Here is a 25313-nt window from a genome sequence, read left to right as displayed (position 1 = left end):
GAACAAACAAAAACTAAAGGAATTTGCAAACACGAAACCAGCCCTCCAAGAAATATTGAAAGGGGTCCTCTAAGCAAAGAGAGAGCTTAAAAGCAGCAACGATCAGAAAGGAACATAGACAATATACAGTAACAGTCACCTTACAGGCAATACAATGGCACTAAATTCATACCTTTCAATAGTTACCCTGAATGTAAATGGGTTGAATGTCCCAATCAAAAGACACAGGGTATCAGATTGGATTAAAAAACAAGACCCATCGATATGCTGTCTGCAAGAGACTCATTTTAGACCCAAAGACACCCCCACATTGAAAGTGAGGGGGTGGAAAACCATTTACCATGCTAATGGACACCAAAAGAAAGCTGGGGTGGCAATCCTTATATCAGACAAACTAGATTTTAAAACAAAGACTGTAATAAGAGATGAGGAAGGACACTATATCCTACTTAAAGGGTCTATCCCACAAGAAGATCTAACAATTGTAAATATCTATGCCCCGAACATGGGAGCAGCCAATCATATAAGGCAATTAATAACAAAAGCAAAGAAACACATTGACAACAATACAATAATAGTGGGGGACTTTAACACCCCCCTGACTGAAATGGACAGATCATCTAAGCAAAAGATCAACAAGGAAATAAAGACTTTAAATGACACACTGGACCAAATGGACTTCACAGACATATTCATAACATTCCATCCCAAAGCAATGGAATACACATTCTTCTCTAGTGCCCATGGAACATTCTCCAGAATTGATCACATCCTAGGTCACAAATCAGGTCTCAACCGGTACCAAAAGATTGGGATCATTCCCTGCATATTTTCAGACCACAATGCTTTGAAACTAGAACTCAATCACAAGAGGAAAATCGGAAAGAACTCAAATACATGGAGGCTAAAGAGCATCCTACTAAAAAATGAATGGGTCAACCAGGAAATTAAAGAAGAATTAAAAAAATTCATGGAAACCAATGAAAATGAAAACACAACTGTCCAAAATCTTTGGGATACAGCAAAGGCAGTCCTGAGAGCAAAGTATATAGCAATACAAGCCTTTCTCAAGAAACAAGAAAGGTCTCAAATACACAACCTAACCCTACACCTAAAGGAGCTGGAGAAAGAACAGCAAATAAAGCCTAAACCCAGCAGAAGAGAAATAATAAAGATCAGAGCAGAAATCAATGAAATAGAAACCAAAAGAACAGTAGAACAGATCAACGAAACTAGGAGCTGGTTCTTTGAAAGAATTAACAAGATTGATAAACCCCTGGCCAGACTAATCAAAAAGAAAAGAGAAATGACCCAAATAAACAAAATCATGAATGAAAGAGGAGAGATCACAACCAACACCAAAGAAATACAAACAATTCTAAGAACATATTATGAGCAACTCTATGCCAGCAAATTAGATAACCTGGAAGAAATGGGTGCATTCCTAGAGATGTATCAACTACCAAAATGGAACCAGGAAGAAATAGAAAACATGAACAGACCTATAACCACTAAGGAAATTGAAGCAGTCATCAAAAATCTCCCAAGAAACAAAAGCCCAGGGCCAGATGGCTTCCCAAGGGAATTCTATGAGACATTTAAAGAAGAATTAATACCTATTCTCCTGAAACTGTTCCAAAAAATAGAAATGGAAGGAAAACTTCCAAATTCAATTTATGAGGCCACCATTACCTTAATCCCAAAACCAGACAAAGACCCCATCAAAAAGGAGAATTACAGACCAATATCCTTGATGAACATGGATGCAAAAATTCTCACCAAAATACTAGCCGATAGGATCCAACAGTACATTAAAAGGATTATTCACCACGACCAAGTGGGATTTATCCCTGGGCTGCAAGGCTGGTTCAACATCCGCAAATCAATCAACGTGATACAATACATTAACAAAAGAAAGAACATAATCATATGATCCTCTCAATAGATGCAGAAAAAGCATTTGACAAAGTACAGCATCCTTTCTTGATCAAAACTCTTCAGAGTATAGGGATAGAGGGTACATACCTCAATATCATAAAAGCCATCTACGAAAAACCTACAGCGAATATCATTCTCAATGGGGAAAAGCTGAGAGCTTTTCCCCTAAGGTCAGGAATGCGGCAGGCATGTCCACTCTCACCGCTGCTATTCAACATAGGATTAGAAGTCCTAGCCACAGCAATCAGACAACAAAAAGAAATCAAAGGCATCCAAATCGGCAAGGAGGAAGTCAAACTCTCACTCTTTGCAGATGATATGATACTGTATGTGGAAAACCCAAAAGACTCCACCCCAAAACTGCTAGAATTCATACAGGAATTCAGTAAAGTTGCAGGATATAAAATCAATGCACAGACATCAGTGGCATTCCTATACACCAAGAGCAAGACAGAAGAGAGAGAAATTAAGGAGTCGATCCCATTCACAATTGCACCCAAAACCATAAGATACGTAGGAATAAATTTAACCAAAGAGGCAAAGGATCTGTACTCAGAAAACTATAAAATACTCAGGAAAGAAATTGAAGAAGACACAAAGAAATGGAAAAACGTTCCATGCTCATGGATTGGGAGAACCAACATTGTGAAGATGTCAATGCTACCTAGAGCAATCTACAAATTCAATGCAATCCCCATCAAAATACCATCCACTTTTTTCAAAGAAATGGAACAAATAATCCTAAAATTTGTATGGAACCAGAAGAGACCCCGAATAGCCAGAGGAATATTGAAAAAGAAAAGCAAAGGTGGCGGCATCACAATTCCGGACTCCCAGCTCTATTACAAAGCTGTCATCCTCAAGACAGTATGGTACTGGCACAAAAACAGACACATAGATCAATGGAACAGAATCGAGAGCCCAGAAATGGACCCTCAACTCTATGGTCAACTTATCTTTGACAAAGGAAGAAAGAATGTCCAGTGGAAAAAAGACAGTCTCTTCAACAAATGATGTTGGGAAAATTGGAGAGCCACATGCAGAAGAATGAAACTGGACCATTTCCTTACACCACACACAAAAATAGACTCCAAATGGTTGAAAGACCTAAACGTGAGACAGGAGTCCATCAAAATCCTAAAGGAGAACACAGGTAGCAACCTCTTCGACCTCAGCTGCAGCAACTTCTTCCTAGAAACATCGCCAAAGGCACGGGAAGCCAGGGAAAAAATGAACTATTGGGATTTCATCAAGATAAAAAGCTTTTGCACAGCAAAAGAAACAGTCCACAAAACCAAAAGACAACCGACAGAATGGGAGAAAATATTTGCAAATGACATATCAGATAAAGGGCTAGTATCCAAAATCTATAAAGAACTTATCAAACTCAACACCCAAAGAACAAATAATCCAATCAAGAAATGGGCAGAAGAGATGAACAGACATTTTTCCAAAGAAGACATCCAAATGGCCAACAGGCACATGAAAAAGTGCTCAACATCGCTCGGCATCAGGGAAATCCAAATCAAAACCTCAATGAGATACCACCTCACACCCGTCAGAATGGCTAAAAGTAACAAGTCAGGGAACGACAGATGTTGGCGGGGATGTGGAGAAAGGGGAACCCTCCTACACTGTTGGTGGGAATGCAAGCTGGTGTAACCACTCTGGAAAACAGTATGGAGGTTCCTCAAACAGTTGAAAATAGAGCTACCATACGATCCAGCAATTGCACTACTGGGTATTTACCCCAAAGATACAAATGTAGGGACCCGAATGGCTACGTGCACTCCGATGTTTATAGCAGCAATGTCCACAATAGCCAAACTGTGGAAAGAGACAAGATGTCCATCGACAGATGAATGGATAAAGTGTGGTATATATACACAATGGAATATTATGCAGCCATCCAAAGGAATGAGATCTTGCCATTTGCAACGACGTGGATGGAACTGGAGGGTGTTATGCTGAGTGAAATAAGTCAATCAGAGAAAGACATGTATCATATGACCCCACTGATATGAGGAATTCTTAATCTCAGGAACAAACTGAGTGTTACTGGAGTGGTTGGGGGTGGGAGGGATGGGGTGGCTGGGTGATAGACATTGGGGAGGGTATGTGCTATGGTGAGCGCTGTGAATTGTGCAAGACTGTTGAATCACAGATCTGTACTTCTGAAACAAATAACGCAACATATTTTAAGAAAAAAGGAAAAGGAGAAGATAGCAGGAGAGGAAGAATGAAGGGGAGTAAGTCAGAGGGGGAGACGAACCAGGAGAGAGGATGGACTCTGAAAAACAAACTGAGGGTTCTAGAGGGGAGGAGGGTAGGGGGATGGGTTAGCCTGGTGATGGGTATTAAAGAGGGCACATTCTGCATGGAGCACTGGGTGTTATGAACAAACAATGAATCATGGAACACTACATCAAAAACCAATGATGTAATATATGGTGATTAACATAACAATAAAAATTAAAAAAAAAATAGAAATGGAAGGAAAACTTCCAAACTCATTCTCTGAAGCCAGCATTACCTTGAACCCCAAATCAGGCAAAGACCCCATCAGAAAGGAGAATTACAGACCAACATCCCTGAGGAACATGGCTGACAAATTTCTCACCAAGATACTAGCCAATAGGATCCAACAGTACATTAAAAGGATTATTCACCACGACCAAGTAGGATTTCTTCCTGGGTTGCAAGGGTGGTTCACATTTGTAAATCAATCAGTGTGATACATTAATAAAAGAAAGACAAGAACCCTATGATCCTCTCAATTGATGCAGAAAAAGCATCTGACAAAACACAGCATCCTCTCTTGATTAAAACTCTCCAGAGTGTAGGGATGGAGGGAACACACCTCAATATCATGACAGCCATCTACAAAAAGTCCACAGCAAATATCATTCTCAATGGGGAAAAACTGAGAGCTTTTTCCCTAAGGTCACGAACATGATAGGGATGCCCACTCTCACCAGTTGTTCCACATAGTACTAGAAGTCCTATCCTCAGGAATCAAACAACAAAAAGAAATAAAAGGCATTCAAATTGGCAAAGAAGAAGTCAAACTCTCACTCTTCACAGATGATACTATATGTATGTGGAAAACCCAAAAGACTCTACCCCAAAATTGATAGAACGTCAAACAGCAATTCAGCAATGTGGCAGGATACAAAATCAATGCACAGAAATCAGTTGCATTTCTATACACTGTAACAATGTGACTGAAGAAAGAGAAATTAAGGAATCGATCCCATTTACCATACACCAAAAACCATAAGATACCTAGGAATAAACCTAACCAAAAAGGTAAAGGATCCGTAGTCTAAAACCTATAGAACATTTATGAAAAGAAATTAAAGAAGACACGAAAAGATGGAAAAACATTCCATGCTTATGGATTGGAAGAATATTGTTACAATATCTATGCTACTCAGAGCAACTTACACATTCAATGCAACTCCTATTAAAATACCATTGTCATTTTTCACAGAGCTGAAACAAACAATCCTAAAATTCGTACAGAACCACAGAAGACCCCATTTAGCCAGAGGAATGTTGAAAAAGAAAAACAAAGCTGGGGGCATCACAATGCCTGACTTCAGGTTATATTACAAAGCTATGATCATCAAGACAGCATGGTACTGGCACAAAAACAGACACAGAGATCAATGGAATAGAACAGAAAGCCCAGAAATGTACCCTCAACTCTATGTTCAACTCATCTTTGACAAAGTGGGGAAGAATATCCAATGGAAAAAAGACAGTCTCTTCATTAAATGGTTTGGGAAAACTGGACAGCCACATGTGAAAGAATGAAACTGGACCATTCTTTACACCATACTCAAAGATAAACTCAAAATGGATGAAAGGCCTAAATATAAGACAGGACTCCATCAAAATCCTAGAGAACACAGGCAGCAACCTCTTTGACCTCGGCTGCAGCAACTTCTTGCACGATGGGTCTCTAAAGGCAAGGGAAACAAAAGCAAAAATGACCTACTGGGACTTCATCAAGATAAAAAGCTTCTGCACAGATAAGGAAATAGTCAAAAAACCCAAAAAACAACCTACAGAATGGGAGAAGATGTTTGCAAATGACATATCAGATAGAGGGGTGGTATCCAAGATCTATAAAGAACTTATCAAACTCAACACCCAAAAAACAAATAATCCAGTCAAGAAATGGGCAGAAGACATGAACAAACACTTCTCCAAAGAAGACATACAAATGACCAACAGACACATGAAAAAATGCTCCACATCACTTGCTATCAGGGAAATACAAATCAAAACCACAATGAGATACCACTTCACACCAGTCAGAATGATGAAGATTAACAAGATAGGAAACAACAAATGTTGGTGAGGACGTGGAGAAAGGGAAACCTTACAGTACTGGTGGGAATGCAAGCTGGTACAGCCACTCTGGAAAACAGTATGGAGGGTCCTCAAAAAGTTAAAAATAGAGCTACCCTATGACCCAGCAATTGCACTACTGGGTATTTACCCCAAAGATACAGATGAAGTAAAATGAAGGGGCACCTGCACCCCAATATTCATAGCAGCAATGTCCACTATAGCTAAACTGTGGAAAGAGCTGAGATGTCCTTCAACAGATGAATGGATAAAGAAGATGTGGTTCATATACACGTGGAATATTACTCAGCCATCAGAAAGGATGAATACCTACCATTTACATCAACATGGATGGAACAATTATCATATGCTTTCACTCATATGTGGAACATAAGGAATAGCGTGGAGGGCCATAGGGCAAAGGAGGGAAAACTGAATGGGAAGAAATCAGAGAGGGAGACAATCCATGAGAGACTCTGGATTCTGGGAAACAAACTGAGGGTTACAGAAGGGGAGTTGGAGGGGATGGGGCAACTGAGTGATGGGCATTAAGGAGGGCACAAGATGTGATGAGCACTGGGTGTTATAAGCAACTGATGAATCAATGAACACTACATCTGAAACTAATGATGTACTACTATATGTTGGCTAATTGAATTTAAATTAAAAAAAAAACCTGAAAGATTGACAGGGAAGGCTCAACAAAGATAAGATCTTTTTAAATTATTAATTGATCTAGAATTAACTGTTTAATAATACTAGTAACACATTAAGTGAATAATAGCACTGTTACAAGGAGTTGAGAATACTCTATGATAATACTCCATGGTAAGGTACTTCCAACTACACATGAAATATTTTAGTATCATTTGAAGGTGGTTTAGATGAGATAAAAGTATATTATAAAATTTAGGGAAACCACTAAAAATTTATTTTAAAAATGCAATTGAGTGGCGCCTGGGTAGTGCAGTCAGTTAAGCGTTGGACTCCTGGTTTCAGCTCAGGTCATGATCTCAGGGTCCTTAAGCCTTTTCTCCCTCTGCCCCCTTCCCACCGCACTTGAGCACACGCTCTCTCTCTCAAATAAATTTTTTTAAGTGCAATTGATACACTGAAAGAGGAGATAAAATAGATTCATATAAAATTCTCAGTTAAAGCCACAGAAGACAAAAAAAAGGAAAAAGAAAGAACAATGGCAATGAGTAAAAAACATTTGCAAACATGGTAGGTTATTAAGCCAATTAAAAGACAAATTGTCAGAGAATTAAAAAAAAGCCAACTACATTTTGTCTAAAAAAACACCCACTTTAAATATAAAGACTCAGGTTAGGTTACAAGTCAAGGGATGGAGAAAAACATACCATACTAACACTGATTTTTTTCTTTAAAGATAGAGTAGCTATATTAATTTCAGACAAAGCAGACTTTGCAAATTCCTTGTTTATCAGTGAAAAAGAGAGGTATTTAATAATAAATAATAATGCAATGATAACATAAGGAAAACATAACAATCTTAAACATGTATATGTCTGATAAAAGAAGATTGAAGTACAGGGCAAAAACTGACAGAACTGAACGTAGAAACAGACATTTCCATTATTATAATTGGAAATTTCAACACTCTGTCAGTACTTGATAGATCCAGCAGCCAGAAAATCACTAAGGATATAGTTGAACTAAAAACTATTAATCAACTTTATCTAATTGACATTTATAGAATACTCCATTCAACAACAGCAGAATATACATTCTACTCAAGCTTATTACATGAAACGTTCAACAAAACAGACCACATTCTGAGCCATAAAAGACCCCTTAACATATTTAAAAGAATAAAAATCATGCAAAATATATTCTCAGGCCATAATGGAATTAAACTAGAAATCACTAACAGAAAGACAGCTGGAAAACCCCTGGAAATTAAACAACATACTTCTAAATAATCCATAGGTCAAAAAAGCCTAAAAATAAGTTTGAAAATATTTTGAATTAAAAATGGAAATACAACTTATTGAAATTTGTGGGGTGCAGTAAAGCAGGCTTACAGAGAAATTTGTAGCACTGAATGCACATATTAGAAAAAACAAATGATGTAAACTTAATAAGATAAGCTTTCACTTTAGGAAACTAGAAAGAGAAGAGGAATATAAACCTAAAGCAAGCAGACATCACCATTATCATCAGAGCAACAATCAATGAAACTGAAAAGGAAAACAATAGAAAATATAACAAAACCAAAATCTGGTTCTCTGAAAAATATCTCCCTAGGTTTCCCAAGGGAGAAAACACAAATTACTAATATCAGAAATGAAACAGGAGTCTTGACTACTGACCCACAGACATTTAGAAAGTGATAAGGAATAATGTAAACAACTTTATGCCCACCAATATGGTAACTTAGCTGTAATGGAGCCAGTCCTTGAAAAATACAAACTACCAAAACTCATACAAGAAGAAAACAATGACCTGAATAGTCCTGTATCTTTTAAAGAAATTGAATAAGAATTAAGCTTTCCAAAAAAGAGAGCACCAGGCCCAGGTGTTTTTACTAGTGAATTCTATCAAATATTTATGGCAGAAATAATGTCAATTCTCTACAATCTCTTCCAGAAAACGGAAGAAGAGAGACTTCCTAACTCATTTTATGAGGCCAGCATTAGCCTATGACCAAGGCCAGATGAAGATATCCAAGTAAGGAAAACTATAAACCAATATCTCTTGTGAATATATACGTAAAAATCTTCAACAAAATATTAGCAAATCCAATCCATCAATGTTTAAAAAAATTATACACCAAACCAAGTGAAATTAGTCCAGATACTCAAGAATGATTGAACAGTTGAAAATCAATGTAATGCATCATATCAACAAGCCAAAGAAAAATCATATGATCATATGGATCGATGCAACAAAACCATTTGACAAAACCCAGCACCCATTCATGATTTTTTAAACTCTGAGCAAACTAAGAGTACAGGGAAACTTCCTCAATCTGATGAAGAACATCTACAACAAATCCATGGCTAATGTGATACTTAAGAGGAAAGAGACTGGGCACTTTCCTTCTAAGACCAGGTAAGGATGTCCTCTCTCACCACTCTTATTCAACACTGTACTGCAATTCCTAGCTAGTGCAATAAGACCAAAAAAAAAAAAAAAACAAAAAACAAAAAACACTGATACACTACTCAATTTTAAGACTTATTATAAAGCTACAATAACCAAAACAGTGTAGTGCTGGAGAAAGCAAAGACACAGACCAACAGAACAGAGTCCAGAAAGAGATGCACACATATATAGTCAACTGAGCTTTGACAAAGGTGCAAAAGAGATTCAATGGAGAAAGGATAGTTTTTCCAACAAATGGTACTGCAACCAGATGTCCACATGCAAAAAGTGAACATAGACACAGACCTTAAACCTTTCACACAATTTAAGTCAAAATGCATTATAGGCATAAATATAAAATGCAAAACTATAACATTTCTAGAAGAAAACACAGAATAAAGTCTAAGTGACTTTGAGTATGGCAATAACTTGCTAGATACACCACCAAAAGCAGGATCCATTAAAAAAAAAAGGTAAGTTGGACTTTATTAAACTTAAAAACTGCTCTAATGAAAGACACTATTAAGAGAATAAAATGGGGAGAAAACATTTGCAAAGCACATACCAGATAAAAGACTTGTATCTAAAGTCCAAAAATAATTCTTTAAACTCAACAATTACAAAATGAGCTAAAGATATGAACAGACATCTCACTAAAGAAGATACACAGCAAATAAACATCTGAAAAGATGTTCAATCACCTCACACCTGTGAGAATGGCTATTATTTAAAAAAAAGAAAGAAAGAAAAACAAGTGTTGGCGAGAATGTGGAGAAAAGTGCGGTGCATTGTTGGTGGGGATGTAAATTGGTGCAGCCACAACAGGAAACAGTATAGAAGTTCCTCAAAAAACAGAACTACTATATGATCCAGCAATTCCACTTCTGGGTATTTATCCAAAGGAAAAAAAAAAAAAAAACACTAACTCAAAAAGATATATGCACCTCCATGTTCACTGCAGCATTATTTACAATAGCCAAGACATAGAAGCCACCTATGTGTCCATCAGTGGATGAATGGATTTAAAAAATGTGGTATACAGGGCGCCTGGGTGGCTCAGTTGGTTAAGTGACTGCCTTTGGCTCGGGGATCGAGTCCCACATCAGGCTCCCTGCTCAGCAGGGAGTCTGCTTCTCCCTCTGACCCTACCCCCTCTTGGGCTCTCTCTCTCTCCCTCTCTCTCTCTCAAATAAATAAAATCTTTAAAAAAAAATGTGGTATACAAATACAATGGAAAATTATTCAGCCATAAAAAGAATAAAACTTTGCCATTTGCAACAGCATGGATGGATCTTAATGGCATTATGTTAAATGAAATACAGAGAAAGATAAATACTATATGATAAAACTTATATGTGGAATCTTAAAAAAGAAAGATATCTGAACTCACAGGTATAGAGAACAGACTGATGGTTGCCAGAGGCTGGGGAGAAAGACATATGTGGTGACAGATGTTGAATCATTATGTTGTACGCTTGAAAATAATGTTATATGTCAATTATATCTCAATTAAAAAAAGATGCTCGGGCGGAAGGAAAGATGGTGGAGGAGTAGGGAACCCTATTTCAACTGGTCCCTGGAATTGAGCTGGATATCTACCAGACCAATCTGAACACCCACAAAACCAGCCTGTAATGTAAGAAGATCTGGATCTCTACAAACAGAATATCGCAGGCGGTTGGTTTTGAGGTACAAAGCGGTGAGCCCTGATTCTGCCGGCAGATATAGGAGGATAAACGGCAGTGGGAGGGAGCCTATCCGTGGGGATCCTACACCGCTGGTGAGCGACAGCCACGCTTGCTGGGGATGGGGCACAGGCTCGCAGACCGGTAGAGGCAGGGAAAGGACTCTAGGGCAGCCCCTGGGGCAGAAACCCGGAGCGGCGGGGTCTCGCGTGTGAACAGGGAGCGGCTGTCAGTTTTAGAAGCACAAAGGGCAGAGATGTGTCCTGACCTGGAGGCAGGACTGGGGGTGCTGTGAAGTGGTGCACAACCCAGGCCGCTGCAGTTTATAACAGCACGGACAGAAACGGAGACAGTGTGGCCTGGGAGCTCACTGAAGAACAGACTGCGGTCTCTCTGCTCTGTGGCAGAGGGTTGGAAACGGTCTCTTCTGCTCTTACTCGCGGAAGAGACGCGGAAAGCTGCCAGGGAAAGCCCCCAGAGAACAAAAGCCCCCAAAACTGATCCCCGCTGAGCCCATCCTCTGCCACAGGGGGACAGGGCAACTCGGCCCAAACAGGGTTGCCTGAGTAACAGCGCAGCAGGCCCCTCCCCCAGAAGACAGGCTGGGAAAACAAGAGGCCAGCAACCCTAAGGTCCCAAGAAAACAGGTGCATTTGCTTGGGTTCTGGTCAATAATTTGGACTCTATTCCTTCCCTCAAACACCCATCAACAGAATGACTAGGAGGAGGAACCCCCAAAATAGAAAAGACTCAGAGATTATGACTTATGCTGCAGATTTACAAATGGATGCAGATATAACTAAGATGTCAGAGATGGAATTCAGGCGAGCAATTGTGAAGACAATGGCTAGAATGGAGAAATCAATTAATGGCAACATAGAGTCTCTAAGGGGAGAAATGAAAGCTGAATTGGCAGAACTTAAAAATCCTATCAATGAGATCCAATCCAATCTAGATAATCTAACAGCTAGGGTAAGTGAGGCGAAAGAATGAATAAGCGACCTGGAAGACAATATAATAGATAAAAAGGGAAAAGAGGAGGCCAAGGAAAAACAACTCAGAATTCATGAAAATAGCATCAGAGAAGTAAGTGACACCATGAAGCGTACCAATGTCAGAATAATTGGAATCCCGGAGGGAATGGAGAGAGAGAGAAGACTAGAAAATGTATTTGAGCACATCATAGCTGAGAACTTCCCTAATCTGGGGAATGAAACATTCGCATCCTAGAGGCAGAGAGGACGCCTCCCAAGATCAAGGAAAACAGGCCACACCCTGGCATGTAATAGTAAAACTTGCAAATCTTAGAAACAAGGAAACCATCTTAAGGGCAGTTGGGGGAAGAGATTCCTTACATACAGAGGGAGGAACATCAGAATAACATCAGACCTATCCACAGAGACCTGGCAAGCCAGAAAGGCCTGGCAAGACATACTCAGAGTACTAAATGAGAAGAACATGCAGCCAAGAATACTTTATCTGGCAAAGCTGTCATTTAGAATGGGTGGAGAGATGCAGAGCTTCCAAGACTGGCAGAAACTGAAAGAATATGTGACCACTAAGCCGGCCCTGCAAGAAATATTTAAGGGGGTTCTATAAAAGGAGAAAGACCCCAAGAGTGATATACAACAGAAATTTACAGGGACAATCTATAAAAACAATGTCTTCACAGTCAACATGATGACAATTAATTCATATCTTTCAATAATCACTCTCAACGTGAGTGGCCTAAATGCTCCCATAAAATGGCAGAGGGTTGCAGATTGGATAAAAAGACAGGACCCATCCACATGCTGTCTACAAGAGACTCATTTTGAACCTAAAGATACATCCAGACTGAAAGTGAAGGGATGGAGATCCATCTTCCATGCCAGCGGACCTCAAAAGAAAGGTGAGGTAGCAATTCTTATATCAGACAAATTAGATTTTAAACTAAAGACTGTAGTTAGAGACACAGGACACTATATCATTCTTAAATGTTCTATCCAACAAGATGATCTAACAATTCTAAGTATCTATGCCCCCAACATGGGAGCAGCCATCTACATAAGCCAACTGTTAACCAAAATAAAGAGTCATATTGAGGGCGCCTGGGTGGCTCAGTTGGTTAAGCGACTGCCTTCGGCTCAGGTCATGATCCTGGAGTCCCGGGATCGAGTCCCGCATCGGGCTCCATGCTTAGCAGGGAGTCTGCTTCTCCCTCTGACCCTACCCCCTCTCATGTACTCTCTCTATCTCATTCTGTCTCTCAAATAAATAAATAAAAAAAATATTTAAAAAAAAAAAGAGTCATATTGATAACAATACGTTAATTGTAGGAGACCTCAATACTCCACTCTCAGCAATGGACAGATCATCTAAGCAGAAAATCAACAAGGAAACAAGAGCTTTGAATGATACACTGGACCAGATGGACCTCATAGATATTTACAGAACATTCCACCCTAAAACAACAGAATACTCATTCTTCTTGAGCGCACATGGAACTTTCTCCAAAATAGACCACATACTGGCTCAGAAATCAGGTCTCAACTGATACCAAAAGACTGAGATTATTACCTGCACATTCTCAGACCAAAATGCTTTAAAACTGAACAAATAACAAGAAAAAATTTGGAAGAAATTAAAACATTTAGAAGCTAAAGACAACTCTGCTCAAGAATGTTTGGGTCAACCAGGAAATCAAAGAAGAACTTAAACAATTAATGGAAACCAATGAGAATGAAAACACATTGGTCCAAAATCTATGGGATACTGCAAAGGTGGTCCTAAGGGGGAAATACATAGCCATCCAAGCCTCACTCAAAAAAATAGGAAAATCCCGAATTCACCAACTAACTGTACACCTTAAAGAACTAGAGAAAAAGCAACAAACAATGCCTAAGCCATGCATTAAAAGAGAAATAATTAAAATTAGAGCAGAAATCAATGAATTAGAAACCAGAAACACAGTCGATCAGATCAACAAAACTAGAAGTTGGTTCCTTGAAAGAATTAATAAGATCGATAAACCACTGGCCAGACTTATCCAAAAGAAAAGAGAAAGGACCCAAATTAATAAAATTATGAATGAAAGGGGAGAGATCACGACTAACACCAAGGAAATAGAAACAATTATTAGAAATTATTATCAACAACTATATGCCAATCAACTGAGCAATCTGGATGAAATGGAGGTCTTCCTGGAAACCTATAAGCTGCCAAGACAGAAACAGGAAGAAACTGACAACCTGAATAGGCCAATAACCAGTAACGAGATTTTAGCAGTGACCAAAAACCTCCCAAAAAATAAGAGTTGAGGACCTGATGGATTCCCTGGGGAATTCTACCAAACATTCAAAGAAGAAATACTACCTATTCTACTGAAGCTGTTTCAAAAAATAGAAACAGAAGGAAAGCTTCCAGACTCATTCTATGAGGCCAGCATTCCCTTAATCCCCAAACCAGGCAAAGACCCCATCAAAAAGGAGAATTTCAGACTGATATCCCTGATAAATATGGATATCAAAATCCTCAACAAAATCCTAGCTAATAGAATCCAACAATACATCAAAAGGATCATCCACCATGACCAAGTGGGATTTATCCCCGGGATGCAAGGGTGGTTCAACATTCGCAAATCAATCAATGTTATAGAACACATTAATAAGAGGAGGGAGAAGAACCATATGGTCCTCTCAATTGATGCAGAAAAAGCATCTGACAAAATACAATATCCTTTCCTGATTAACACTCTTCAGAGTATAGGGATAGAGGGACCATTCCTCAAGTTCATAAAATCCATCTATGAAAAACCCAAGCAAATATCATCCTCAATGGGGAAAAGCTGAAAGCCTTTCCCTTAAGATCAGGAACACGTCAAAGATGCCCACTCTCACCACTATTGTTCAACATAGTACTAGAAGTCCTAGCAACAGCAATCAGACAACAAAAAGAAATAAAAGGTACTCAAAATGGCAAAGAAGAAGTCAAACTCTCTCATTTCGCAGACGACATGATACTTTATGTGGAAAACCCAAAAGACTCCACCCCCAAATTACTAGAGCTCATACACTAATTCAGTAATGTGGCAGGATACAAAATCAACGCACAGAAATCAGTTGCTTTCTTATACTTTAACAACACAACTGTAGAAAGAGAAATTAGAGAAACGATTCCATTTACAATAGCACCAAACACCATAAGATACCTCAGAATAAACCTAACCAAAGAGGTAAAGGATCTATACTCTAGGAACTACAGAACACTCATGAAAGAAATTGAAGAAGACGCAAAGAGATGGAAAAATATTCCATGCTCATGGCTCAGAAGAATAAACATTGTTAAAATGTCTATGCTACCCAGAGCAATCTATACCTTCAGTGCCATCCCGATCAAAATTCCAATGACATTTTTCAAAGTGCTGAAACAAACAATCCTAAAATTTGTATGGAATCAGAAAAGACCCTCAATCGCCAAGGAAATGCTGAAAAAGAAAAACAAAGCTGGGGGCATCACGTTGCCCAATTTCATGCTATATTACAAAGCTGTGATCACCAAGACAGCATGGTCCTGGCACAAAAACAGACATACAGACCAATGGAACAGAATAGAGAACCCAAATATGGACCCTCAACTCTATGGTCAAATAATCTTTGACAAAGCAGGAAAAAATATGCAATAGAAAAAAGACAGTCTCTTCAATAAATGGTGTTGGGAAAATTGGACAGCCACATGCAGAAGAATTAAACTCGACCATTCTCTAACACCATTCACGAAGATAAACTCAAAAGTGGATGAAAGACCTCAATGTGAGACAGGAATCCATCAAAATCCTAGAGGAGATCATAGGCAGTAACCTCTTTGACATCGCCCACAGCAACTTCTTTCAAGATACATCTCCAAAAGCTAGTGAAACAAAAGCAAAAATGAACTTTTGGGACTTCCTCAAGATAAAAAGCTTCTGCACAGCAAAGAAAACAGTCAACAAAACAAAGAGGTAAACCACAGAATGGGAGAAGATATTTGAAAATGACACTAGAGATAAAGGGCTGGTATCCAAGATCTATAGTGAACTTCTCAAACTCAACACCTCAAAAAACAAATAATCAAGTCAAAAAGTGGGCAGAAGATATGAAAAGACACTTCTCCGAAGAAGACATACAAATGGCTAACAGACACATGAAAAAATGTTCATCATCATTAGCCATCAGGGAAATACAAATCAAAACCACATTGAGGTACCACCTTACACCAGTTAGAATGGCAAAAATGGACAGGGAAAGAAACAACAAATGTTGGAGAGGATGTGGAGAAACGGGAACCCTCTTACACTGTTGGCCAGAATGCAAGTTGGTACAGCCACTTTGGAAAACAGTGTGGAGGTTCCTCAAAAAATTCAAAATAGAGCTACCCTACGACCCAGCAATTGCACTCCTGGGTATTTACCCCAAAGACACAGATGTAGTGAGAAGGGCTACATGCACCCCAATGTTCATAGCAGCAATGTCCGCAATAGCCAAAATGAGCTGAGATGCCCTTCAACAGATGAATGGATAAAGAAAATGTGGTCCATATATACAATGGGATATTACTCAGCCATCAGAAAGGATGATTACCCAACTTTTACATCCACATGGATGGGACTGGAGGAGGTTATGCTAAGTGAAATAAGTGAAGCAGAGAAAGTCAATTATCATATGGTTTCACTTATTTGTGGAACATACGGAATAGCATGGAGGACATTAGGAGAAGGAAGGGAAAAATGAAGGGGGGGAAATCAGAGGGGGAGATGAACCATGAGAGACTATGGACTCTCAGAAACAAACAGGGTTTTAGAGGGGAGGGGGGTGGGGGGATGGGTTAGCCCGGTGATGGGTATTAAGGAGGGCACGTACCGCATGGAGCACTGGGTGTTATATGAAAACAATGGATCGTGGAACACCACATCAAAAACTAATGATGTATTGTATGGTGACTAACATAACATAAAATTAAAAAAAAAAAAAAGATGCTCAACATCATTTGTCACTGGGGAATTGCAAATTAAAAGAATAATGAGATACCACTACACACCTATTAGAATAACTAGTATCCAAAACACTAACAAACACCAAATGCTGGTGGGGATGTGGAACAGGAACTCTCACTCATTGTTAGTGGGGATGCAAAATGGTAATAGGCAACGTGAAAGACAGTTTGTCAGTTTCAAAGACAGCTAAACATAGGCTTACTGTATGCTCCAGCGATAGCACTCCTAGGTACTTACCCAAGTAAGTTGAAAAGTCTACACAAAAACCTGCACACAAACATTTATAGCAGCTTCATCCATAACTGTCCCCACCTGGAAACAACCAAGAAGTCTTTGAATAGGTGAATGGATAAGCACACTGAGGTACCACCATACGAAGGAATATTATTTAGTGATAAAAAGAAATGATCTATGAAACCATGAAAAAACATGGAGGGAAACATGTCGCTAAGTGAAAGAAGTCAGTCTGAAAGGGCTATATACTGCATTATTCCAACTATATGACATTCTGGAAATGACAAAACTATAGAGACAGTAAAAATAGCAGTGGTTTCCAGAGGCTGCAGGGTAGGGGAGGGAAGAGATGATTAAGTGGAGCACCAGGCCTTTTTAGGGCAGCAAAACATTCTACATGATCCTGTAATGGTGGATAAATGTCACCATACATTTGTCAAAACCCATAGAACTAACTGTACAACACAAAGAGTGAACTCTAATGTAAACTATGTACACTAATAATGTATCAATACCAGTACTTCAATTCTAACAAGTGTACAACACTATTACCAGATGTTAATAGCAGGGGAAACTAGGGGTAGGGGTGGATAGTATGGGAATTCTCTGTACTATCTCTGTTCTATGTTTCTGTAAACCTAAACTTCTCTAAAAAATAAAATCCATTAACTTTTTTTTTTTAAAGTACACTGTGGCCTTGCCAAATACAACTGATACTTAATATAGCTTTAACTTGAATCACAGGTATGAGGAAGGGGTAAATTGTAGAACTCATTAGGTTGGAACATAATTAAAGGGATAAATGAAGAAAAGAATTGCCTCTAGTTATATAAACTCTCAATTACCACCAAATTTTCTTCTTTCAACAGATTAAATATTCTAATTTATTCATTTCAATCTGCCTTAATCACACCTTGACTGATGCTTAGAAAAAGTAAACGCATGCAAGTTCATAGTACAGCATTTTCCTACTCAACAAGTTTGATACCTTCAATTTAATTTCTATTATATAATCCACCTCCTTCAACCTATTCTGCTTTTGCGCTAATACAAGAACTGAGCAACATATATATAAAAGCTGTGGCAATGATGGAGCCATTGTTAAATTCTTAATCTTCAGGAAAGGTTAAGTTATGCCCCCTAGTGAATTCCCAAGGAATTTCATTAATAATTCACTGATTCCAGAGCAGTCTTAAATGTCAAATGTATCATTTATTTGATACAGAAAATCAATGATTTTTCCAAAATTACTACATAAACATATTCATTTACACAAAATGTTTATGTCTTTTTGTCTTCTCAGAGGATCTAAATTTCATAAGGCAAGCCAGGGTGATCTCTAATGGTAACACTGGTCCAGAATCTACATGGTTCCACCTCCATTCCCTTCTTTTCTGGGTCTGGCAGGTGTTATTACATTGCAATGGGAAAAATGCAGCCTTTGCAGTCAGAAAGATCTGAGTTCCAGCCTTTTCTGGCATTACTTTATTTAGCTTTTTTCTTCATCCTTAAAGTGGGGTTAATTACACTTTTATACTATGGTATTTATGATGATGAAATAAGATAAAATGTTAAGTGTCTAGCATTTAGGATGCTATAACAATAATTAGTTCTAGCTTTCCTTCTTTACCTTCTCATCTGTTGACCTGGCCAAACCAAATTCATATTCTTCCTTCATCTAAAGTTTTATCATTACTCCACTTGGGTGACCCAGGCAAAATTCCAGCTTCTTTAGCAATGCATTCCACCTTGAAGTCATCTGATATTTTCCACAACTGAAATCCTGAAACCACGCTATCCCACTCCCTGCAGCCTCTTCTACTTACAGCCTTCACTCCCTCAGACTCTGGGCTCCAGTTCCAGGGCCTTACTCCACCCTACCTTCCTTTTTCTTTAAAATCTAACAGCTCCTCCTGGTTTATTCAGAAGTCTTTAACCAGCCTCAATTCTCCAGTGCATTACTTGCATGACTACTTTGTCCATTTGCAAATACCAGCCCACAATATCTAATCTTGAGCTAGTCCATCTATCTGTTTTTCCTACAACTGTATCTCGTAGCCGAGCACTAACAAAAATCACACAATTGAGTAAATTAGTACCCAACATATATCGAGGGTACATCTTATTTCAGAAAGGCTGTGAATGTTATATGACAACTCACAGTGGTTCCTGATCCAATCAGCTTCCTCTCCCCTTTCCTTTCAATGACCATTCCATACCTTTCCCAATGTCCTAAAATCTCTTATGTTTTATTTTCAGCCCATGATAAAATATAAAAGATACATAAAATCATGTCTCTCCTGTTTAAAACTCTACAAATTCTCTTAGAGTAAAAGTTTAAGTCTGTAATTACAATCATCTACAATACCCCACATATCTCTTCCCTTTTCTTCTCTGAATGCATTGCCTACTATCTTTTTCTCTGCTCCAGCCACACTGGCCCCCCTTTGCAGCTCTTCCAACATGCTAAAAAAGCCACTGTAAGAATTTTGCACTAGCTGTTCCCTCTGCTTGGAATAGTCTTTCTCCAGATGTCTGCCTGGCTTATTCTTTCACTTCCTATGAGTCTTTTTTCAAATGGCATTGACTACCCTATTTAAAATCACAATACCACTTCCAATCCTTTCTGCCCAACATCCCAATCATCCTTATCTTGCTCTATATGTTTCTTTTTTTCATAGCAGTTATCTTCTAACATCCTATATAATTCACTTATTTATTGTTTACTACTTAGTAAAGACAGACTTGTAAGTAAAGACTTATAAGACATATGAACCTATCCCCCTCTTCCCTTGAAAAATGAGCCAAAGTTATTAGGGGTGAATTTTCTCAACTTTAGCCTTCCCACTTCCAAAGTTACCTGCATCCACACCCATTTCAGAATCCCTTAACTCCTTCCTCAGAAAAGAAACTCAGTCCTCCACCTGTGTTCTAGATCTAACCTCTTTCTGTTTTCCAAGACTCTGCTCAACCACATTTTCCTTGTATTTTTCTACTGCTATTCTCCTTCCCTCTGGCTTCTTTCCTCCAGCATATAAGATATGCCATTAAGAAAATAGGTCTTTCTGTAATATCTGCTCAATTTCCTATTAACCTCACTGTATTTAAGGATCCCTAGTTCAGTGGCAGCAGTTTCTGCTGTAATTTCTGACCCAGAGAAGAGCAATCACAAAGTTCTTCATGGATGCTGGGGCTCCCCTCATAAATTTATTTCTCACTGTCATGGTGAAAGGTATCTCCTCTAGACCCTCCCAGAGTGGGTGAGCTGGGCTTACATGATAAATCCACTCTACCATTCCAATCTCCCTATGCCTTTGGATCCCTTCCTCTATAGTATACCAAGGCAGGTCTGGTATTTTAACTTCATGAAGCATGGGTCACCTTTTGGTCCAAGCTTCAGCCAACCAACCAAACTGTCAGAAGCCCTTCCTAATCCCTCAAGTTATAACAGTGAATCCAGAATCTTTGCTTAGTGGTTCCTATATCAATAAATTTGGCCTGGTCCAACATGTTCCTTCCACCATTATCCCACACCTTTAATATCCAACCCCACAAAAATTTCCCAGATTTCTGTGTGTATAAATAAAAAAAAAAAAAGTGGGTTTTAGAGTGCAGCACACCTCCTCATGGGACACACTCTGTAGCCACCCTTTGAGGGCCTGCTAGGACCTTTCTGAGAAAGGAGTTAAGGGATTCTGAAATGGGTGTGGATGCAGGTAACTTCGGAAGTGGGAAGGCTAAAGTTGAGAAAACTCACCCCTAATAACTTTGGCTCAATTTTCAAGGGAAGAGGGGGATAGGTTCATCCGTCCTGTGGGACCACTAAGTAGTAAACACAATAAATAAGTAAATTATATAGGATGTTAGAAGATAACTGCTATGAAAAAAGAAACAGAGAGCAGCAAAGAAGGGTAGTAGGGATAGTTCCTAGGGAGAATCAGCTATGTCCTACAAGGCAAATATCTCTAGAAAGGCCATTATAGGTACTTCACACAAAGCAGGGTTAAATAGTCAAAGAGGAGTGGAAGGGCTGCTTTTGCTGGCAAAGACAATGGATTAAAATTTAGGGGCTCACAAGATGTCCATCAACAGATGAATGGATAAAGAAGATGTGGTACAGATATACAATGGAATATTATGCAGCCATCAAAAAAACCCCCACGGAATCTTGCCATTTTCAATGATAGGGATGGAACTAGAGGGTATTATGCTAAGCGAAATAAGTCAATCAGAGAAAGACATGTGTCATATGACCTCACTGATATGAGGAATTCCTAATCTCAGGAAACAAACTGAGGGTTGCTGGAGTGGTGGGGGGTGGGAGAGATGGGGTGGCTGGGTGATAGACATTGGGGAGGGTATGTGCTATGGTGAGTGCTGTGAATTGTGTAGGACTGATCAATCACAGACCTGTACCTCTGAAACAAATCATACATTAGATGTTAAAAAAAAAAAAATTGTAGGAAGGAAAAAATGAAGGGAGGGGAATCTGAGGGGGAGACGAACCATAAGAGACTATGAACTCTGAGAAACAAACTGAGGGTTCTAGAGGGGAGGGGGTGGGGGGATGGGTTAGCCTGGTGACGGGTATTAAAGAGGGCACGTATTGAATGGAGCACTGGGTGTTATACGCAAACAATGAATCATGGAACACTACATCAAAAACTAATGATGAGGGGCGCCTGGGTGGCTCAGTCGTTAAGCGTCTGCCTTCGGCTCAGGTCACAATCCCAGGGTCCTGGGATCGAGCCCTGCATCGGGCTCCCTGCTCGGCAGGAAGCCTGCTTCTCCCTCTCCCACTCCTTCTGCTTGTGTTCCCTCTCTGTCTCCCTCTCTGTCAAAAAATAAAATCTTAAAAAAAAAAAAAAAAACTAATGATGTAATGTATGGTGATTAACATAACATAATAAAATTTAAAAAAATTTAGGGGCTCCGTACCCCATTCCAAATTTGAGGTTTGCATTCCTTCTCAATCAATGTCCTTATTTTAACAGCAGATACTCTGTTGGATGGGGAATTCATTTTGCATTGTAACTCAACCATTCTGCAGGATGAGACTCTGGGTTTGGTTTTCAGCAATCTCAGCTCTGCATCTACAGGAGATGAGTTTCTTTAGGGCAGACATAAAGACTTTCAGGTTATTTACGCAGAGCTTGAGCTGGGAATCTGAAGACCTGAGTTCATCATTTTCTTCCCCCTTTCTCCAGCATAGTTAGCAGTGAGCAGTCAGCAACCAGTCAGTCTCATTACACTTGTTAATTCGACAAAATGTTTTAAGTCATCAAATATGTGATCATCCCATCAAGAATCTTATCTTTTATATATACTTGGCATAAGATGGTAATGTTCTGCACTTTGCATATCTCTATTGCCACATCATATCATGGGCTATCAGTGCCCTTTTCACCACTGGAAATAGTCATTAATCAGTGCCTTTAAATCTAATCTGATTAGGGAACCAGTCCAAGAACACCATAACCAATTAAGAAAACTAATCTTTAAGAATATGTTCCTCTAGAACCACTCTGAGCACCAAACTCTGAATCAGACAAGTTTCTTCAGAGATACAAAACCAACAGGAAAAAATATATACATATATCTCTATCTGTCTTTAGGTTGATCTATATTTAGGTAAATGGATATTTATTTCTATGTCTTAGAAAACTGTTATTTGATTACTTATCTAAATAGATTTATTTTAAGGAATTGGCTTACAAAATCGTGGGGGCCAGCAACTTTGAAATGTGTAGGGCAGATTTGCAGGTTAGAAACTGGCAGAAATCAACGCTATAGGCTTGAGGAAGAATTTTTTCTTCTTGAGACACTTCAGTTTAAAATTCAGGCCTTCAGTTGATTGGATGAGGCCCACTCACATTATTGAGGGTAATCTCCATTACTTAAAGCAAACTGATTGCAGATGTTAACCACATCTTCTAACACCATCACAACACCTAGATTAGTGTTTGATTAAATAGCTACGTCGTATAGCCTAGTCAAGTTGACATATAAAACTAACCATCACACATAATGAAGTTAGATTTCTCAAATAAATCTTACTTTCAACTATACCAAAAACTTTTTGACCAAGAATACCTATGTGCTCCAAAAAGGCAGTAAAATTCCAGTAGGACCACTTTGGTGAGTGGACTGGAGGAACAGCCCTTCCTCCAAGACTGGAGATACAAACCTTCCATAAACCACCTCTCCTACCTCCAAGAATACCATCATGCTTAGGAAGCTATAAGATTGTATCTACATTTAAAAAATTTTTATGTTTAAAAAATGTGATCTTCAACTGCACAACAGAAATCACACTTTAAAATTACACTTCTGAGTGCTGTCACTTTGGAAACTAATGACTTTAAAAGAGGGATGGTGTCTACTGATTCTGTTGCTTACCTTTACTTTAACTAGAAAACTTGCAAGTTACCACTCCATTTTCTCTCACTGACAAAAGTATAATCCAAATCAGGAGAATCCAAAGCAGGCTGGGCGAATAATGAGCCATATAATGAAAACAGTGCATAAAGAAATCTTATAAATGGACTGAAATAAATTCTCTATGTCCTTTAAAAAAAAAAAGAATTTTTAAAACTTTTCTTGGCAATTCATTCATTCAGTAAGCACCCAGGTATCCCAGCCACTGTTCAAGGCACTCACTGAACAAAATGATGATCCTTGCCTTATTGGAACTCACATTCTAGCACGGTATCATCTTTATCGAGTTATTTTCTCTCTGAACATAATAACCCAAGCATCAGAAAGTATCAAGAAATTTTCTGAAAATCTATTATATGGCAGCCAACTTCCAGTTCTAAGGCTGGTCTTCCAGCAGGCACTATTTCATTATTGGCATAGAGTCTGGTCTCTGGAGCCAGCCTGCCTTGGTCCAAATCCTCGTTCACTACTTCCCAGCTGCTTGACTTTGGCCAAGTTACTTACCCCTCATCTATAAAATAATAACAATAATAATAATAATAATAATATAGCAACGACCCCACTGGATTACGTAAGAATTAAATGAGTTCCAATATGTAAAGCACTTAGTCTGGCACACAGAAGGTATCAAAACATTTGTTATTATTTTAATTCAATTTTCAGAAAACCAGATATTACTCAAGTAATAGGGAAAAATAACATCAACAGTAATTTTAAAACATTTTTATCTGGCCCATTCACTCCTTCCACTACCACTACATTCAAGAGTTCTTCAATTCTCAAGTCAAATTGCATTACTTTAAGTTTGATAAAAATCATAAGATGTGATCTCTATACATCTCATGCATGATATTAATCCATGGTGGAGTTTATATAAACACATAGTTAAGAAGCTTTTAACTTAATGAAAAAAATTTCTTAAAAAGTCAAAATTAGATTCATTTTTCCTAAAATTACCACAGCAATTATCTCAAGAAACTTTAGCATCAGAACCAGCAAATATGTGCTGTCATTGCTTAGTTCTAGTGGATAGATATGTATATAGTACATTCAATCTCTAGGACCTATACCTCTTTGCAGTTGTCAATATTCATGAACTGAAATTAATTCTCAACACAGCTCTTTGCATTTAATAAAAAGTACAGGCACAGTCATCTGAAATTGACGGCTCATCCTCATTTGTTAAAAATAGGCCTCGTTCTTGGTCCAAAGTTATAAAGGGTCAAGAACCTCAGAAATGTTAATTCCCACAATTTGGAAGTGACTTGATTGTAAACTACAGGCTGCAAATGTTGCCATTCCCAACGCGAAGTCTCATTAATATAAATACCTATTGAGAAGTAGGAAGGCCAGTGAAACACGTTTTCAAAACTGCTTTTAATGGGATCAATTTTGGTAAAGAATTCAAAATGAACGGTAAATCTAATCACGCTGTTTTTACGCCAAGAAGGTGGCAAGGCGCTGAGGCACAACAACGTTAAAATATACACGCATCAATAACCTTAGTTCACAGTTACAGTTCTGACCCTACGTCTCGGGAT

General features: G+C 38.6%; 1 protein-coding gene across 2 annotated transcripts in view; it reads right to left on the bottom strand.

Annotated features, from left to right (window-relative positions):
* The window catches only part of FAM210A (family with sequence similarity 210 member A), a 50756-nt gene that overhangs the window by 24532 nt on the left and 911 nt on the right, over nt 1-25313 (bottom strand). The gene's annotated exons all lie outside the window — the stretch shown is intronic.

The sequence above is a fragment of the Zalophus californianus genome, chromosome 14 (assembly GCF_009762305.2).
Source record: "Zalophus californianus isolate mZalCal1 chromosome 14, mZalCal1.pri.v2, whole genome shotgun sequence".
Taxonomy (NCBI): Eukaryota; Metazoa; Chordata; class Mammalia; order Carnivora; family Otariidae; genus Zalophus; species Zalophus californianus.
This window is presented reverse-complemented; position numbering and strand designations above follow the sequence as displayed.